The sequence below is a fragment of the Coregonus clupeaformis genome, unplaced genomic scaffold (genome assembly GCF_020615455.1).
Source record: "Coregonus clupeaformis isolate EN_2021a unplaced genomic scaffold, ASM2061545v1 scaf0723, whole genome shotgun sequence".
Taxonomy (NCBI): Eukaryota; Metazoa; Chordata; class Actinopteri; order Salmoniformes; family Salmonidae; genus Coregonus; species Coregonus clupeaformis.
In genome coordinates this window covers 67,501-81,681 of record NW_025534178.1, presented here as the reverse complement: position 1 = coordinate 81,681, position 14,181 = coordinate 67,501, and the positions used below count along the sequence as shown (strand labels likewise).

Here is a 14,181-nt window from a genome sequence, read left to right as displayed (position 1 = left end):
TAGTCAATGCTCCATCCCTGTTCCTGCCTGGTTGTTGTACTCTACATAGTTTTGCTGGGATTTTTGGAAGATCTTCATTTTTGACAAAAAATAAAATAAAATCAGATACAATACAGCATGATGAAAACTGAACGTGGTTTCCTGCTGTCAACATTGGCAGCAGTTCCTTTTCTTCATATAAATAATTATCAAAACACAAATGTTTCCCAATCACAACTGTCACGAGTCCACAAACACACATAACGGTGGCTCTAAAACCTACGACTGACAAAACGTGCATTCCACAGACAGACAGACAGACAGACAGACAGACAGACAGACAGACAGACAGACATACATACAATTATACATGTAAATAGAATGAAACGATAACCTGATATTTCAAATCAGAAATCAACGGTCAATATAAAAATATATCAAAAATACATCAAAAACAAAAAAGGAGTAACAGAGGAAATCGTCAGCTTCAGTCCCTTTTTCCAATGTACAAAACACTGGCTGGATCATTAATGTATTTTTCAACACACAGACATCTAGTCCATTGGATACACAGAAGGAGCAACGGCAGCCATTTTTAAAGCAGCCATCTTGTATGTAATGTAAGTAGACATTTTGTTTGTGAGACCACCACAACGGAACACTGGAGTCTTTAAATGGAGTTCTATAATTTGAAGAGACAGAAGTCTAAGAGAGGAACAGCAGAAACCTTTTTCTCTCTGGCCAGCCAGCGAGGAGTGACCTGAAAACTACACATCTACTGTATGTACAGACTTCACTACTGAGGGCCTCTTTCTGCAGGGAGGGTCAGTCTGCAGCTGCATGTGGCTGCAGATTGGATCCTTCTGTAGCTGAGAGGACAGTTCCTCACGAAGGAGCTCTGACATTCAGAGGAACTGGCCTCTCAGCTGAAGAAGGATCCTACTCCAACCTCCAACCGGCCTCTGAGAACTGCCACAGGATCCAACCCTGCAACCAGCTGAGAACTGCCACAGGATCCAACCCTGCAACCAGCTGAGAACTGCCACAGGATCCAACCCTGCAACCAGCTGAGAACTGCCACTGGATCCAACCCTGCAACCAGCTGAGAACTGCCACTGGATCCAACCCTGCAACCAGCTGAGAACAGACCAGCACTCTCCTCTCCATGTCCACATTGACGCAGGCCTCTGAGAACTGCCACAGGGTTAGGAGATTAACTCACTTCTCGGCTGCAGAAATATCATGAATTGGATCCAACCCTGCAACCAGCTGTATCTACAGATTTCACTACTGAGGGCCTCTGTCTGCAGGCAGGGTCAGTCTGGGTTGGATCAAATTCATGATACTTCTGCAGCTGAGAAGTGAGTTAATCTCCTAACCCAGTGGCAGTTCTCAGAGGCCTTCGTCATTGTGGACATGGAGAGGAGAGGGCTGGTCTGTTGTTAATGCTCACCTCCCCCACCCCACAACATGGTTCACCTGTGTAATGTACATTCATAGAAGGATAGGTCTATGTGCTCCCAGGATGAGAAAGTATAATCCACTTTACCCTTCAGAAAACAGGTTGGCTGTAATGTGACGATCTCATAACATTAATGTCTGTGTTCTTGAACCTCATCTTGGCACTCACTCGGTCTCACTAATTGAAATGTTCCCAGGGGACACACTCTTTTCACGCCACTTCAATACAAAGTGGTTTTCATAGCAGGTTAAGAGAGCATTTTCGCTAAACTTAACCCTTTTCCTAACCCGCTACATTAATTCTCCTAACCTGCTACAAAAAAAAGTCACTTCGGTATTGAAGTGGCGTGAAAAGAGTGTTTCCCATGTTCCCAGAGTACACTGTATCCCCCTTCATTTGAGGAGGTGTGTCCTGAAAGTCATTTTCATCTGTCCTAGGAGCTGATACAAGGTCAGATTTTAGCACCCTTTACTTTCTCAGATGATAAAACATACATCATAGAAACACCATAGAAACATGTCTCTAAAACCCTTCCTTCCTAGGAGCTGATTTAGGTTCAGATTTTAGTACCCTTTACTTCATTGAAACATGTCTCTAAAACCTAAAACAACCTTGTCCTCAGATCCTCATCTCGGGGTCGGGGCTGTGGTCCAGCGAGGGGTTTCTGGTACTGATCATGGAGGCCGAGGGGCCCTGAGTGACTCCGAAGGGGGAGACGGCGGGGGAGCGGGCAGCCAAGGGGGAGAGAGAGGGGGAGAAGCTGGGGGACATGGCTGCTGAGGAGATGGAGCCCTCGTGGCTAATGGGGGACCGTCGGAGGGTGGCCAGTTGAGGGAAGGTGCGTCCGATGACAGGGACCTTCGGAGGCACGGACTTAGCCCCGGGGTGGGCCACGGCGGTGATGAGGGGCGGTGGGTCGATGCGAGGCTTGGGGTCTGTCTTGGCTTTGGGCTGGAAGGGCTGGCGCGGGTTGGTCTGGTTCTGTGGGGCCGTCTCGTCTTTGAGCCTGGCGATCTCTGTGAAGACGTTGGCTAGTGGTAGGAACTGAGGGCACCAGTTGAGCAGGTAGTCCCAGTTATAACTGCCCCTCAGCTCCTCGTCGCTGGCCACTATGGCTGTCAGAGACCCATCCACCGAGGGCTTCCCGTCCTCTGGGAAGGCGTAATCTTTAGGATGGGAGATGTTGAGTCCCCTCCCCACCCCCAGGTACCCTCCTCCCAGCTCGTCCTCTGTAGACAGGCAGCTGTCCAGACAGCATGGTTCCGCTGAGACTCCCTCCCAGCTTCTTGCCTTTGAACCAAGTGCTTCCCTCCAGCGTGGCTGGCTCGCAGGAGACGTCAGATAGCTGGTCAGCGTCCTGCTGGATGCCAGAGTCCGGCCCGCGGGCTGAGATGTGCTCCTGCATGGACGAGGAGATGGACGCTACGCGGGGGTACTCGTTGATCATCCTGATCTCATCGTCCTCCGCCGCCTCAGCTGAGCCACGCCCGCTGGAGTGGGAGGGGTCAAGGGAGCCCCCCCGGGTGTAGGGCCCACCCCCTGCTCCGCCCTGTTTGCCGGCGTACCCTGGTAACGCCTGATGATAGATCCTCTCCGATCCTCTGGACTTGGACTCGTCCAGTTTCTGCAGAGCGGTTCCCAAGGCCATGTCCCTGTTGTTCTGTCCATTGTTCTTCCTGCGTCTCTTGGACTTGACCAGGAAGATGACCACAGCCATGACCACTAGGAGCACGATGACCCCCAGCGACACAGTGATGATGCTGATCAGCAGGATATTGAGGTCTGTCCCCAGGCCGAAGGACGTGTTGGTCACATCGATGGTCAGCTGGGCGATGGTGACCCGGGACGTGTCCAGAGGACTGTGGGCCTGAACGTCCAGACTCATTATCCTGGTCTCCCCTGTTCCACTGCTGCGACTAGAAGATCCGTCCATCTTCAGAAAGACCACGCCGGTTGTTTTGTTGACTTCGAAGTACGGGGAGGTGTGGGGGAGGGAGAAGAGGACGATACCGTCTACACCTCCGTCCTCATCATTCGCCTGGACCTGTCCGATGCTCTGGCCCCTCTTTGCCCCCTCCGGGACCTCGAAGGAGAACTCCGGTGTGATGAAGAGCGGGTCGTACTCATCCTCACCGGTCACGTACACCTGGACGGTTACTGTGGCTGAGTGGTTACCGGCATCCACCGCCAGAGCGACAAAATTAAACGAGTTGACCTTCTCGAAGTCGAAGGCCATCTTAGCCTTGACTTCTCCTGAACTCTGGTCCACGGTGAAGGCCTCTCTCCCCATGACTCCTGACCCTTGACCCCACTCCACTATGTAGTACTTCAGCTGACCGTACATCCCAGTGTCATGGTCTATGGCGTGGAGTATGGTCACAGCTGAGTTGACCGGCAGGTTCTCTCTGACGCTGGCGGTCAGGGTCTCGATGGGGAAGAAGGGTCTGTTATCATTGATGTCTTTGACCTCCACGTTGACTGGAGCCAGGGCAAAGTGACCATGGCCGTCCGAGGCCTGTACGATCACCAAGTGGGAGGACTGGTGCTCGCGGTCGAGCGGTCGCTGTAACCGCAGCGCCCCGGTCCACTGGTCGACCGTGAACAGGTCCATCTCATCGCCTGAGCTGATACTGTATTGGACCTCTGCATTGGGGGCCGAGTCTGGGTCTGGAGGGGAGGGAGGGAGGGAGGGAGAGAGAGAGAGAGAGAGAGAGAGAGAGAGAGAGAGAGAGAGAGAGAGAGAGAGAGAGAGGGGGTGGACAGAGAGACAGACATAGCAAGAAAAACATTTAACACAGTGTCATAATAAAACAAACAGATGTTATGTAGTAATAACACTAGCCAGACGATAGGGAGACATTTCCCATTGATTTCATTTTATTTTCACCACCCCATCTCCTCTCCACCATTTCCTCCAACCCTCCCTCACCTGTGGCAGTGAGTCGTAGTATCTCTGTCCCAGCGGCAGCTGCTTCACTCAGCGACACGGCGTACTCCGCCCTGCCGAACGCCGGCGGGTTATCGTTGACATCGCCAATGGTAATCACCGCGGCAACGCTAGAACTACGCTGCGGAACCCCTCTGTCAGACACCACCACTGTCAGGTTATAGAGGGGTGTGGCCTCAAAGTCCAGCCCCTCTGCCAATAGGAGTGTCCCTATGGTCTGGAAGCCCCGCCCCTCCAGGAAGCGCACGCTGCTCTCGATCTGGAAGACATTCCCGGCGTTGCCGCTGGCGATGGCGAAGTCGAAGCCGCAGTTGTCCCGGGAGAGGTCAGCATCCACCGCTTCCAGGGTCAGGATGGTCGCCCCAGGGATAGAGTCCTCCGACACCGTCGCCCTGGAACAGAATAAACATTATTTGTTTAATTTGATTAAATTTAAACGCTTTGATTTTACACTGTACGACTGCAGCAACACTTGTGTGTTCCTTTCCTGTGATTGAAAATAATGTCCTCCTGGGTAGGAGTGGTAACCCTGCTGCACTGGATACATTCCCACCTCGCCCTTATACCCCCATGGCCCACCAAATAATCTCAGTCACTTCTCACCTCTCCACATACCAGATATCATCTAGAGTACTCTGATTGGTGGAAGACAGGTCCTACCTGTACTCTGATTGGTGGAAGACAGGACCTACCTGTACTCTGATTGGTGGAAGACAGGAGCGTTGTGACATACCTGTACTCTGGCGGAAGACAGGACCTACCTGTACTCTGATTGGTGGAAGATGGGAGCGTTGTCATTGACGTCTGATAGGTGGACCTTTACGGTGGTGAGGGAGGAGAGGGGCGGGTAGCCGCCATCTCGGGCCTCGATGACCACACTGACGGACGGGTTCTCTGGGTTAAACTCTGCCCTCTCCCTGATGAACAGGGTGCCTGTAGGGAAACAATATAAATAACAACATTGAAGTATCAGTAATAATTCCATTAAAAAATTAATAAATGCAGGTTTGAAACCCATTTACTTCAAATTTATCTATAAGCCCATATGTCAATCCTTTGTAGCTTAGTTGGTAGAACATTGCACAGGGAAGTGGGTTTGATTCCCGGGAACAGCCAGACGTAAAAATGAATGCATGCATGACTAAGGTCGCTTTGGATAAAAGCGTTTGCTAAATGGCATCTCTTCTTCAATCCTATTCACTAATGGCCTACAGTGAACCAGATAGTTTCCCCAAGTTACCAAGCGTCATAGCATGGCATTGTGTCTATTCTATGTGTGTGAAAGGTAGGAAGAAACGTGAACCCTCGTACCGTTGCTGGGGTCAACATAGAAGCCATTTAGTTTTGATGACATCACCCTGTAGGTGACCTTTCCATTCTCCCTTGAGTCACGGTCAGTCGCCGTCACCGTGATAACGGGACTGCCTGGCAGGGAATGTTCTGGCAACGTTACCTGGGAAACACAAGTATAGTTTAACACCCCATAATAGTCAACAGAACACCACAAAACAAACAGCAGAAATCTAACCAAATAAATACAAGATATTGGTGTAATTCTTATATTGAGCAGAGTCCCTGAAAACTAAATTAGTGGATGTAAATAGCATGCTGATTGGCTGTGATCAGATCAATCTTTATTTGTCTACTCACAATACCCTACAATATCTTACTGAGAGAAGGGAGTAGACTGATTGGTCGACTATTGGCAGGGGCAATGGGTTCTTTGCTGTCTTTCGGGATTGGACACAGTTTAGCATGCTTCCATACATTTGGAAATTTCCTATTTTCCAGCGACCAATTAAATATATATTTCAGTGGAGCTGCAATCTGGGTAGCAGCATAGCAAAGTAAAACATTTTCCATGAGATCATAACCTGTAGATTTACCATTAGGTAATGACTTCAATAGGTTTAACACCTCCTCTACTGAAACCAATGGTTGACTAAAAGAGCCGGGTTTTTTGTTGCTCATAATATGATCATCAATCCATTGGACAACAGCTTGTTGGAAAAATGGATGTTTACATTATCGCTCAGCAAATTAGTTTTCTTTGTAAAAAATATCAGCTGGTTTTGTTATTGTCCTCCATCAACCTCCACACTAGATGGACATGATGAGATAGATGTACCAGGTAAGCCCTTGACTGTATTCCATACCTTTTTTTTGAACCATTTTTACAATCAATAAAAGCATTTTTGTAAAAGAAAGTTTTTTTCTTTACGATTTAATTTAACTGCATAATTTTCGCAGGGGTTCTATAATTCGGTTAATCAATTTGTAGTTTAGATTTGGATGTTAAGACTTTTCCCACTGAGAAAACGCCTCACCCAGTTCATCATCAATTCATGGAGATGGACGAGCCCAAACTGTACTCTTTCTTACTTCAGGCTCTGATCAGTCCCTACACCCAAACGAGGGCATTGCGTTCATCCACCTCTGGCCTGCTGGCTCCCCTTCCTATGCGGAAGCATAGTTCCCGCTCAGCCCAGTCAAAACTGTTCGCTGCTCTGGCACCCCAATGGTGGAACAAGCTCCCTCACGACGCCAGGACAGCGGAGTCACTCACCACCTTCCGGAGACATTTGAAACCCCACTCTTTAAGGAATACCTGGGATAGGATAAAGTATCCTTCTACCCCCCCTTTACTCCAACCCCCCAAAAAAAATAAAAAATAAAAAACATTGTAAAGTGGTTATCCCACTGGCTATAAGGTGAATGCACCAATTTGTAAGTCGCTCTGGATAAGAGCGTCTGCTATATGACGTAAATGTAAATGTAAATGTAAATGCATGATGGTCCATTACCCCAGTGAGCAAATCAATAAAACATTCTGTAGCGTGATTTAAATCGTCCTCTAGAACATTCTGTAGCGTGATTTAAATCGTCCTCTAGAACATTCCGTAGCGTGATTTAAATCGTCCTCTAGAACATTCTGTAGAGTGATTTAAATCGTCCTCTAGAACATTCCGTAGCGTGATTTAAATCGTCCTCTAGAACATTCTGTAGCGTGATTTAAATCGTCCTCTAGAACATTCCGTAGCGTGATTTAAATCGTCCTCTAGAACATTCTGTAGCGTGATTTAAATCATCCTCTAGAAAATTCTGTAGTGTGATTTAAATCGTCCTCTAGAACATTCTGTAGCGTGATTTAAATCGTCCTCTAGAACATTCCGTAGCGTGATTTAAATCGTCCTCTAGAACATTCTGTAGCGTGATTTAAATCATCCTCTAGAACATTCTGTAGCGTGATTTAATTCGTCCTCTAGAACATTCTGTAGCGTGATTAAAATCATCCTCTAGAACATTCTGTAGTGTGATTTAAATCGTCCTCTAGAACATTCTGTAGTGTGATTTAAATCGTCCTCTAGAACATCCCGTAGCGTGATTTAAATCGTCCTCTAGAACATTCTGTAGTGTGATTTAAATCGTCCTCTAGAACGTTCCGTAGCGTGATTTAAATCGTCCTCTAGAACATTCTGTAGCGTGATTTAAATCGTCCTCTAGAACATTCTGTAGTGTGATTTAAATCGTCCTCTAGAATATCCCGTAGCGCGATTTAAATCGTCCTCTAGAACATTCTGTAGCGTGATTTAAATCGTCCTGTAGATAAATCAGCTCCCAGGGTACAGAAGCCAAACCATTTTGAAATTGCTCGTGATTAAATGTTTTAAAATTTCCTCTTGACCATCATTCTTGAGGGTTTCTCTGGAACCTTAGTGTTCATGGTTATGGTCACAATATTATGGTCTGTTCAGCCCACTGGCATTAATCTGGCCTTTAAGCATTGCAATGGTATACTACAGAAGATCAGATCAATGCACGTGTCCGAACGGTGACCGAACTTAGTTGATGATCTAGTAGTGTCATTAACCATTTGTTTCAAACCACAGCTCTTGGCTTATCTCATTAATTTACAGTAGTTGTATTTGAATTATAGGTTATAGTGCACAGGTCGAGAGAAATGTGAGTAATCAAGGTGACAGACATTGACACATTCAATACCGCCTTGCACACTCTTGCCTGCATCTAGCTGATCTAGGGTGTAATCATTAGTTGCAAACGAGAGTTTCTATTGGACAAATTCAGGTACAGTGAGGGAAAAAAGTATTTGATCCCCTGCTGATTTTGTACTTTTGCCCACTGACAAAGACATGATCAGTCTATAATGTTAATGGTATGTTTATTTGAACAGAGAGACAGAATAACAACAAAAAAATCCAGAAAAACGCATGTCAAAATTTTTATAAATTGATTTGCATTTTAATGAGGGAAATAAGTATATGACCCCTCTGCAAAACATGACTTAGTACTTGGTGGCAAAACCCTTGTTGGCAATCACAGAGGTCAGACGTTTCTTGTAGTTGGCCACCAGGTTTGCACACATCTCAGGAGGGATTTTGTCCCACTCCTCTTTGCAGATCTTCTCCAAGTCATTAAGGTTTCAAGCCTGACGTTTGGCAACTCGAACCTTCAGCTCCCTCCACAGATTTTCTATGGGATTAAGGTCTGGAGACTGGCTAGGCCACTCCAGGACCTTAATGTGCTTCTTCTTGAGCCATTCCTTTGTTGCCTTGGCCGTGTGTTTTGGGTCATTGTCATGCTGGAATACCCATCCACGACCCATTTTCAATGCCCTGGCTGAGGGAAGGAGGTTCTCACCCAAGATTTGACGGTACATGGCCCCGTCCATCGTCCCTTTGATGCAGTGAAGTTGTCCTGTCCCCTTAGCAGAAAAACACCCCCAAAGCGTAATGTTTCCACCTCCATGTTTGATGGTGGGGATGGTGTTCTTGGGGTCATAGGCAGCATTCCTCCTCCTCCAAACACGGCGAGTTGAGTTGATGCCAAAGAGCTCAATTTTCGTCTCATCTGACCACAACACTTTCAACCAGTTCTCCTCTGAATCATTCAGATGTTCATTGGCAAACTTCAGACAGGCCTGTATATGTGCTTTCTTGAGCAGGGGGACCTTGCGGGCGCTGCAGGATTTCAGTCCTTCACGGCGTAGTGTGTTACCAATTGTTTTCTTGGTGACTATGGTCCCAGCTACCTTGAGATCATTGACAAGATCTTCCCGTGTAGTTCTGGGCTGATTCCTCACTGTTCTCATGATCATTGCAACTCCACGAGTGAGATCTTGCATGGAGCCCCAGGCCGAGGGAGATTGACAGTTATTTTGTGTTTCTTCCATTTGCGAATAATCGCACCAACTGTTGTCACCTTCTCACCAAGCTGCTTGGCGATGGTCTTGTAGCCCATTCCAGCCTTGTGTAGGTCTACAATCTTGTCCCTGACATCCTTGGAGAGCTCTTTGGTCTTGGCCATGGTGGAGAGTTTGGAATCTGATTGGTTGATTGCTTCTGTGGACAGGTGTCTTTTATACAGGTAACAAACTGAGATTAGGAGCATTACATTTACATTTTACATTTTAGTCATTTAGCAGACGCCCTTATCCAGAGCGACTTACAGGAGCAATTAGGGTTAAGTGCCTTGCTCAAGGGCACATCGACAGATTTTTCACCTAGTCGGCTCGGGGATTAGAACCAGCGACCTTTCGGGTACTGGCACAACGCTCTTAACCACTAAGCTACCTGCCGCTCCTTTTAAGAGTGTGCTCGTAATCTCAGCTCGTTACCTGTATAAAAGACACCTGGGAGCCAGAAATCTTTCTGATTGAGAGGGGGTCAAATACTTATTTCCCTCATTAAAATGCAAATCAATTTATAAAATTTTTGACATGCGTTTTTCTGGATTTTTTTGTTGTTATTCTGTCTCTCACTGTTCAAATAAACCTACCATTAAAATTATGGACTGATCATTTCTTTGTCAGTGGGCAAACGTACAAAATTAGCAGGGGATCAAATACTTTTTACCCTCACTGTATGTTTATCCCCGTTTTGTTCCGTTTGCTTCCGTTTAAGAAGCATTTTTTTCAACAGAATCGGCGGAATGAATACACCCCTGATCACACACAATCACAGTTGACTTTCATAGCAGCAACATACAAACAGCATGATCACTTCAGCAGCAACATACAAACAGCATGATCCCTTCAGCAGCAACATAGACATGTTAACACGTGATAACACATGTTATACACTGCAGTGCTAGCTAGCTGTAGCTTATGCTTTCAGTACTAGATTCATTCTCTGATCCTTTGATTGGGTGGACAATATGTCAGTTCATGCTGCAAGAGCTCTGATAGGTTGTAGGACGTCCTCCAGAAGTTGTCATAATTACTGTGTATGTCTATGGAAGGGGGTGAGAACCAAGAGCCTCCTAGGTTTTGTATTGAAGTCAATGTACCCAGAGGAGGACAGAAACTAGCTGTCCTCCGGCTACACCATGGTGCTACCCTACAGAGTGCTGTTGAGGCTACTGTAGACATTCATTGCAAAACTGTGTTTTAATCAATTATTTGGGGACGTGAATATATTTAGTAGTTTTATCTAAAAAGGCTAACTTTTTTAATGTTTCACTATTTTTATTTGTATGAAATTCACTGAGGAGGATGGTCCTCACCTTCCTCCTCTGAGGAGCCTCCACTGCTATTTAAAGTCATGTGATCAGGGAACATTAAGAAACAACGTTCTTCTGTAGGAATTTCAGTACTTCAGCATAATGTTTTCAGCAGGTTTCCTCATGGTTTGATTTAAAGTCATCCTCTCAGAACATTAAGAAAACGTTCCATTAAAAACCATTAAAAAAATATTAGTAACGTTCAAAGAATGTTCTAAGAATATTATACATATACATTCAGTTATCAGCATCAACAAAACTCTCTCCATCCTCTATCTTGTTAAGTGTGTTCAGGTGTAATTGGCCACACCCACTAATTGGCCACACCTGATGTTAATGAGTGCTTGTTTCCCTTGAAATTGGGTCTGTTTGAATAGACAAAAATTAACAATCTGTGTGAGTTCAAAACAGTTAACCCAAACTAAGCTAGCAGTGTTACAGTCCCATGTAGCTCAGTTGGTAGAGCATGGCGTTTGCAACGCCAAGGTTGTGGGTTCGATTCCCACGGGGGGCCAGTATGAAAAATGTATGCACTCACTAACTGTAAGTCGCTCTGGATAAGAGTGTCTGCTAAAAATATAATTTTTATTAAAAGTCGAATTGAAACATTCACTAAAAGTTATAAGGAAGTTATTCAAAAACCTAAAAATAACCTGTATAAAACATTCACAACATTTAGAGAATGTTCTCAAAACATTATTTAATTACCTTCAAATAACCTATAATTTCCTTTCTCAGAACGTTAATAAAACCTCCCAGGAAAACTTTCAGGGAACCATAGTAAAACGTTCTCAGAACCTCCCTGCAACCTAAAAGTGTACGTTCCTAGAACAGGCAACATTTTCACTTTCATTCTTAGAGCGTTTAAAAAAACATTATGTTTTATCGGTCATTGACAGCTATGCTAATTCACTGTATATTACCTGGTATAGATCCTGTGTGAACATAGGAGCGTTATCATTGACGTCCTCCACCACTACGGTGATATTAGCCTCAGTCTGGTGTTGGGAGTCAGTAGCCATGATGGTTAGTGTGTACCAGGTCCTGTCCTCGTAGTCCAGAGGGGCGGTCAGAGTCACCCCTCCACTGTAGCGGTGGATCCCAAACTTCCCCTGGGACGACCCGTCCAGCTGGAGGCTGTACGACAGGGCCGGACTGGAGTCCACGTCGTTACCCGTTACCAAGGTGATCTCCGTGCCGATCAGAGTGTCTGTGGAGGGGGGGGGGGTACAGGAACGGGTATGACTTTTTGAAAATCTACCGAACAACTATCACAAGAAAGCAAGCTACATAGCCTACTATGTTTGAGTGGGTCTCCAATGAGTCTTACCATGTCATGTTGGTTGGCTGTTTTACTTGTGTTGGTTGTGTCTTTATATATTACTGTGTAAAGCGTATTGTAAAGGTCCTATAGATAGCGAAGTCAGTGGGCTAGTCCCAACCAAGGCTTGAACCTTGACCTTTCGACTGTCAACTCAACACCTTAGCTGTTACGGCAAGAGATCCACAACTTTTGAGGAGGTCGTTAGAGTATCATCCTACGGGTTAAAGGTCAAAGGTGACTCACTCTCAGGGATGCGGACCTCCCGGGGCAGGGGGATTGTAGGACTGTTGTCGTTCAGGTCTACGATGACCACCGTCAGCGTGGCCGAACCGGTCAATCGCGGGCTGCCCCTGTCTGTCGCTGTGACGACCAGCCTGTCGCCAAAACAAAACAAAACAATCATCAGTGTTCTGGTCTGAGATGATGGCTCCGTCTTTCAGTGACACCAACCTTTTCCCATGTATCTTTTATGTCCGTACACGTCTATTGTTCTGAGCCACACAGCTCAGAGGGATTGCAAATATATATTTTACATTTAGCAGACACTCTTACTGTAAACAGAGCAACTTATAATGAGTGCATTCATCTTAAGGTAGCTGGGTGAGACAACCACATATCAAAGACATAAAGGCAGAAAATTATTTTTTCATCATTTCGTTAGTCTAAGAAGTAAAGGATAGAATTCTAAAGAGGAGTAAGAGAAGGAGGAGACAGGGAAGGAGGAGGACAGGGAAGGAGGAGACATGGAAGGAGGAGGACAGGGAAGGAGGAGGACAGGCAAGGAGGAGGACAGGGAAGGGGAGGACAGGGAATGAGGAGACATGGAAGAAGGAGGACAGGGAAGGAGGAGGACAGGGAAGGAGGAGACAGGGAAGGAGGAGGACAGGGAAGGAGGAGGACAGGGAAGGAAGAGGACAGGGAAGGAGGAGGACAGGCAAGGAGGAGGACAGGGAAGGAGGAGGACAGGCAAGGAGGAGGACAGGGAAGGAGGAGGACAGGGAAGGAGGGGACAGGGAAGGAGGAGGACAGGGAAGGGGAGGACAGGGAAGGAGGAGACAGGGAAGGAGGAGACAGGGAAGGAGGAGGACAGGGAAGGAGGAGACAGGGAAGGAGGAGGACAGGTAAGGAGGAGGTGATAGATTAATTAGTATTTTAAGAATAATGACTAAAGGATTTCACCCCAAATACAGTATAAATGTGTGAACGATGTTAGAGTTATAATGTAGTGTCAACCCACTAACAGAGGGGGGAAGTTAGAAACTGTTGAGAAAGCATTCCAGGGTGAAGGGGACTAAGAAACGGTTTAAAGGTGGGCGGAGCAAAGTGCCTTTGTGTGTCAGGGGGTATAAAAGCTGTATGTATGTGTTTTGGCGGCAGAGCTCTCCGTGATTAAAACATACAGATCATTCTTGTTGGTTGCGGACCTTCGTTTAATTCATGATTAAAAACCAGAGCCTTACACCCTCTGGGAATTATTCAAAGCATTAAGTTTGATTAGAGATAGAAATTCTCGTGACAGGAAGACAGGGAAGGAGGAGGACAGGAATGGAGGAGGACAGGGAAGGAGGAGGACAGGGAAGGAGGAGGACAGGAATGGAGGAGACAGGGAAGGAGGAGGACAGGGAAGGAGGAGGACAGGGAAGGAGGAGGACAGGGAAGGAGGAGACAGGGAAGGAGAAGGACAGGGAAGGAGGAGAACAGGGAAGGAGGAGGACAGGGAAGGAGGTAGACAGGGAAGGAGGAGGACAGGGAAGGAGAAGACAGGGAAGGAGGAGGACAGGGAAGGAGGAGACAGGGAAGGAGGAGGACATGGAAGGAGAGGACAGAGAAGGAGGAGGACAGGGAAGGAGGAGACAGGGAAGGAGGAGGACAGGGATGGAGGAGACAGGGAAGGAGAAGACAGGGAAGGATAAGGACAGGGAAGGAGGAGGACAGGGAAGGAGGAGGACA

General features: G+C 46.6%; 1 pseudogene; it reads right to left on the bottom strand.

Annotated features, from left to right (window-relative positions):
* Positions 1-1,336: 1,336 nt before the first annotated feature.
* LOC121556279 overlaps positions 1,337-14,181 on the bottom strand; it is a 56,241-nt pseudogene continuing 43,396 nt past the window's right edge.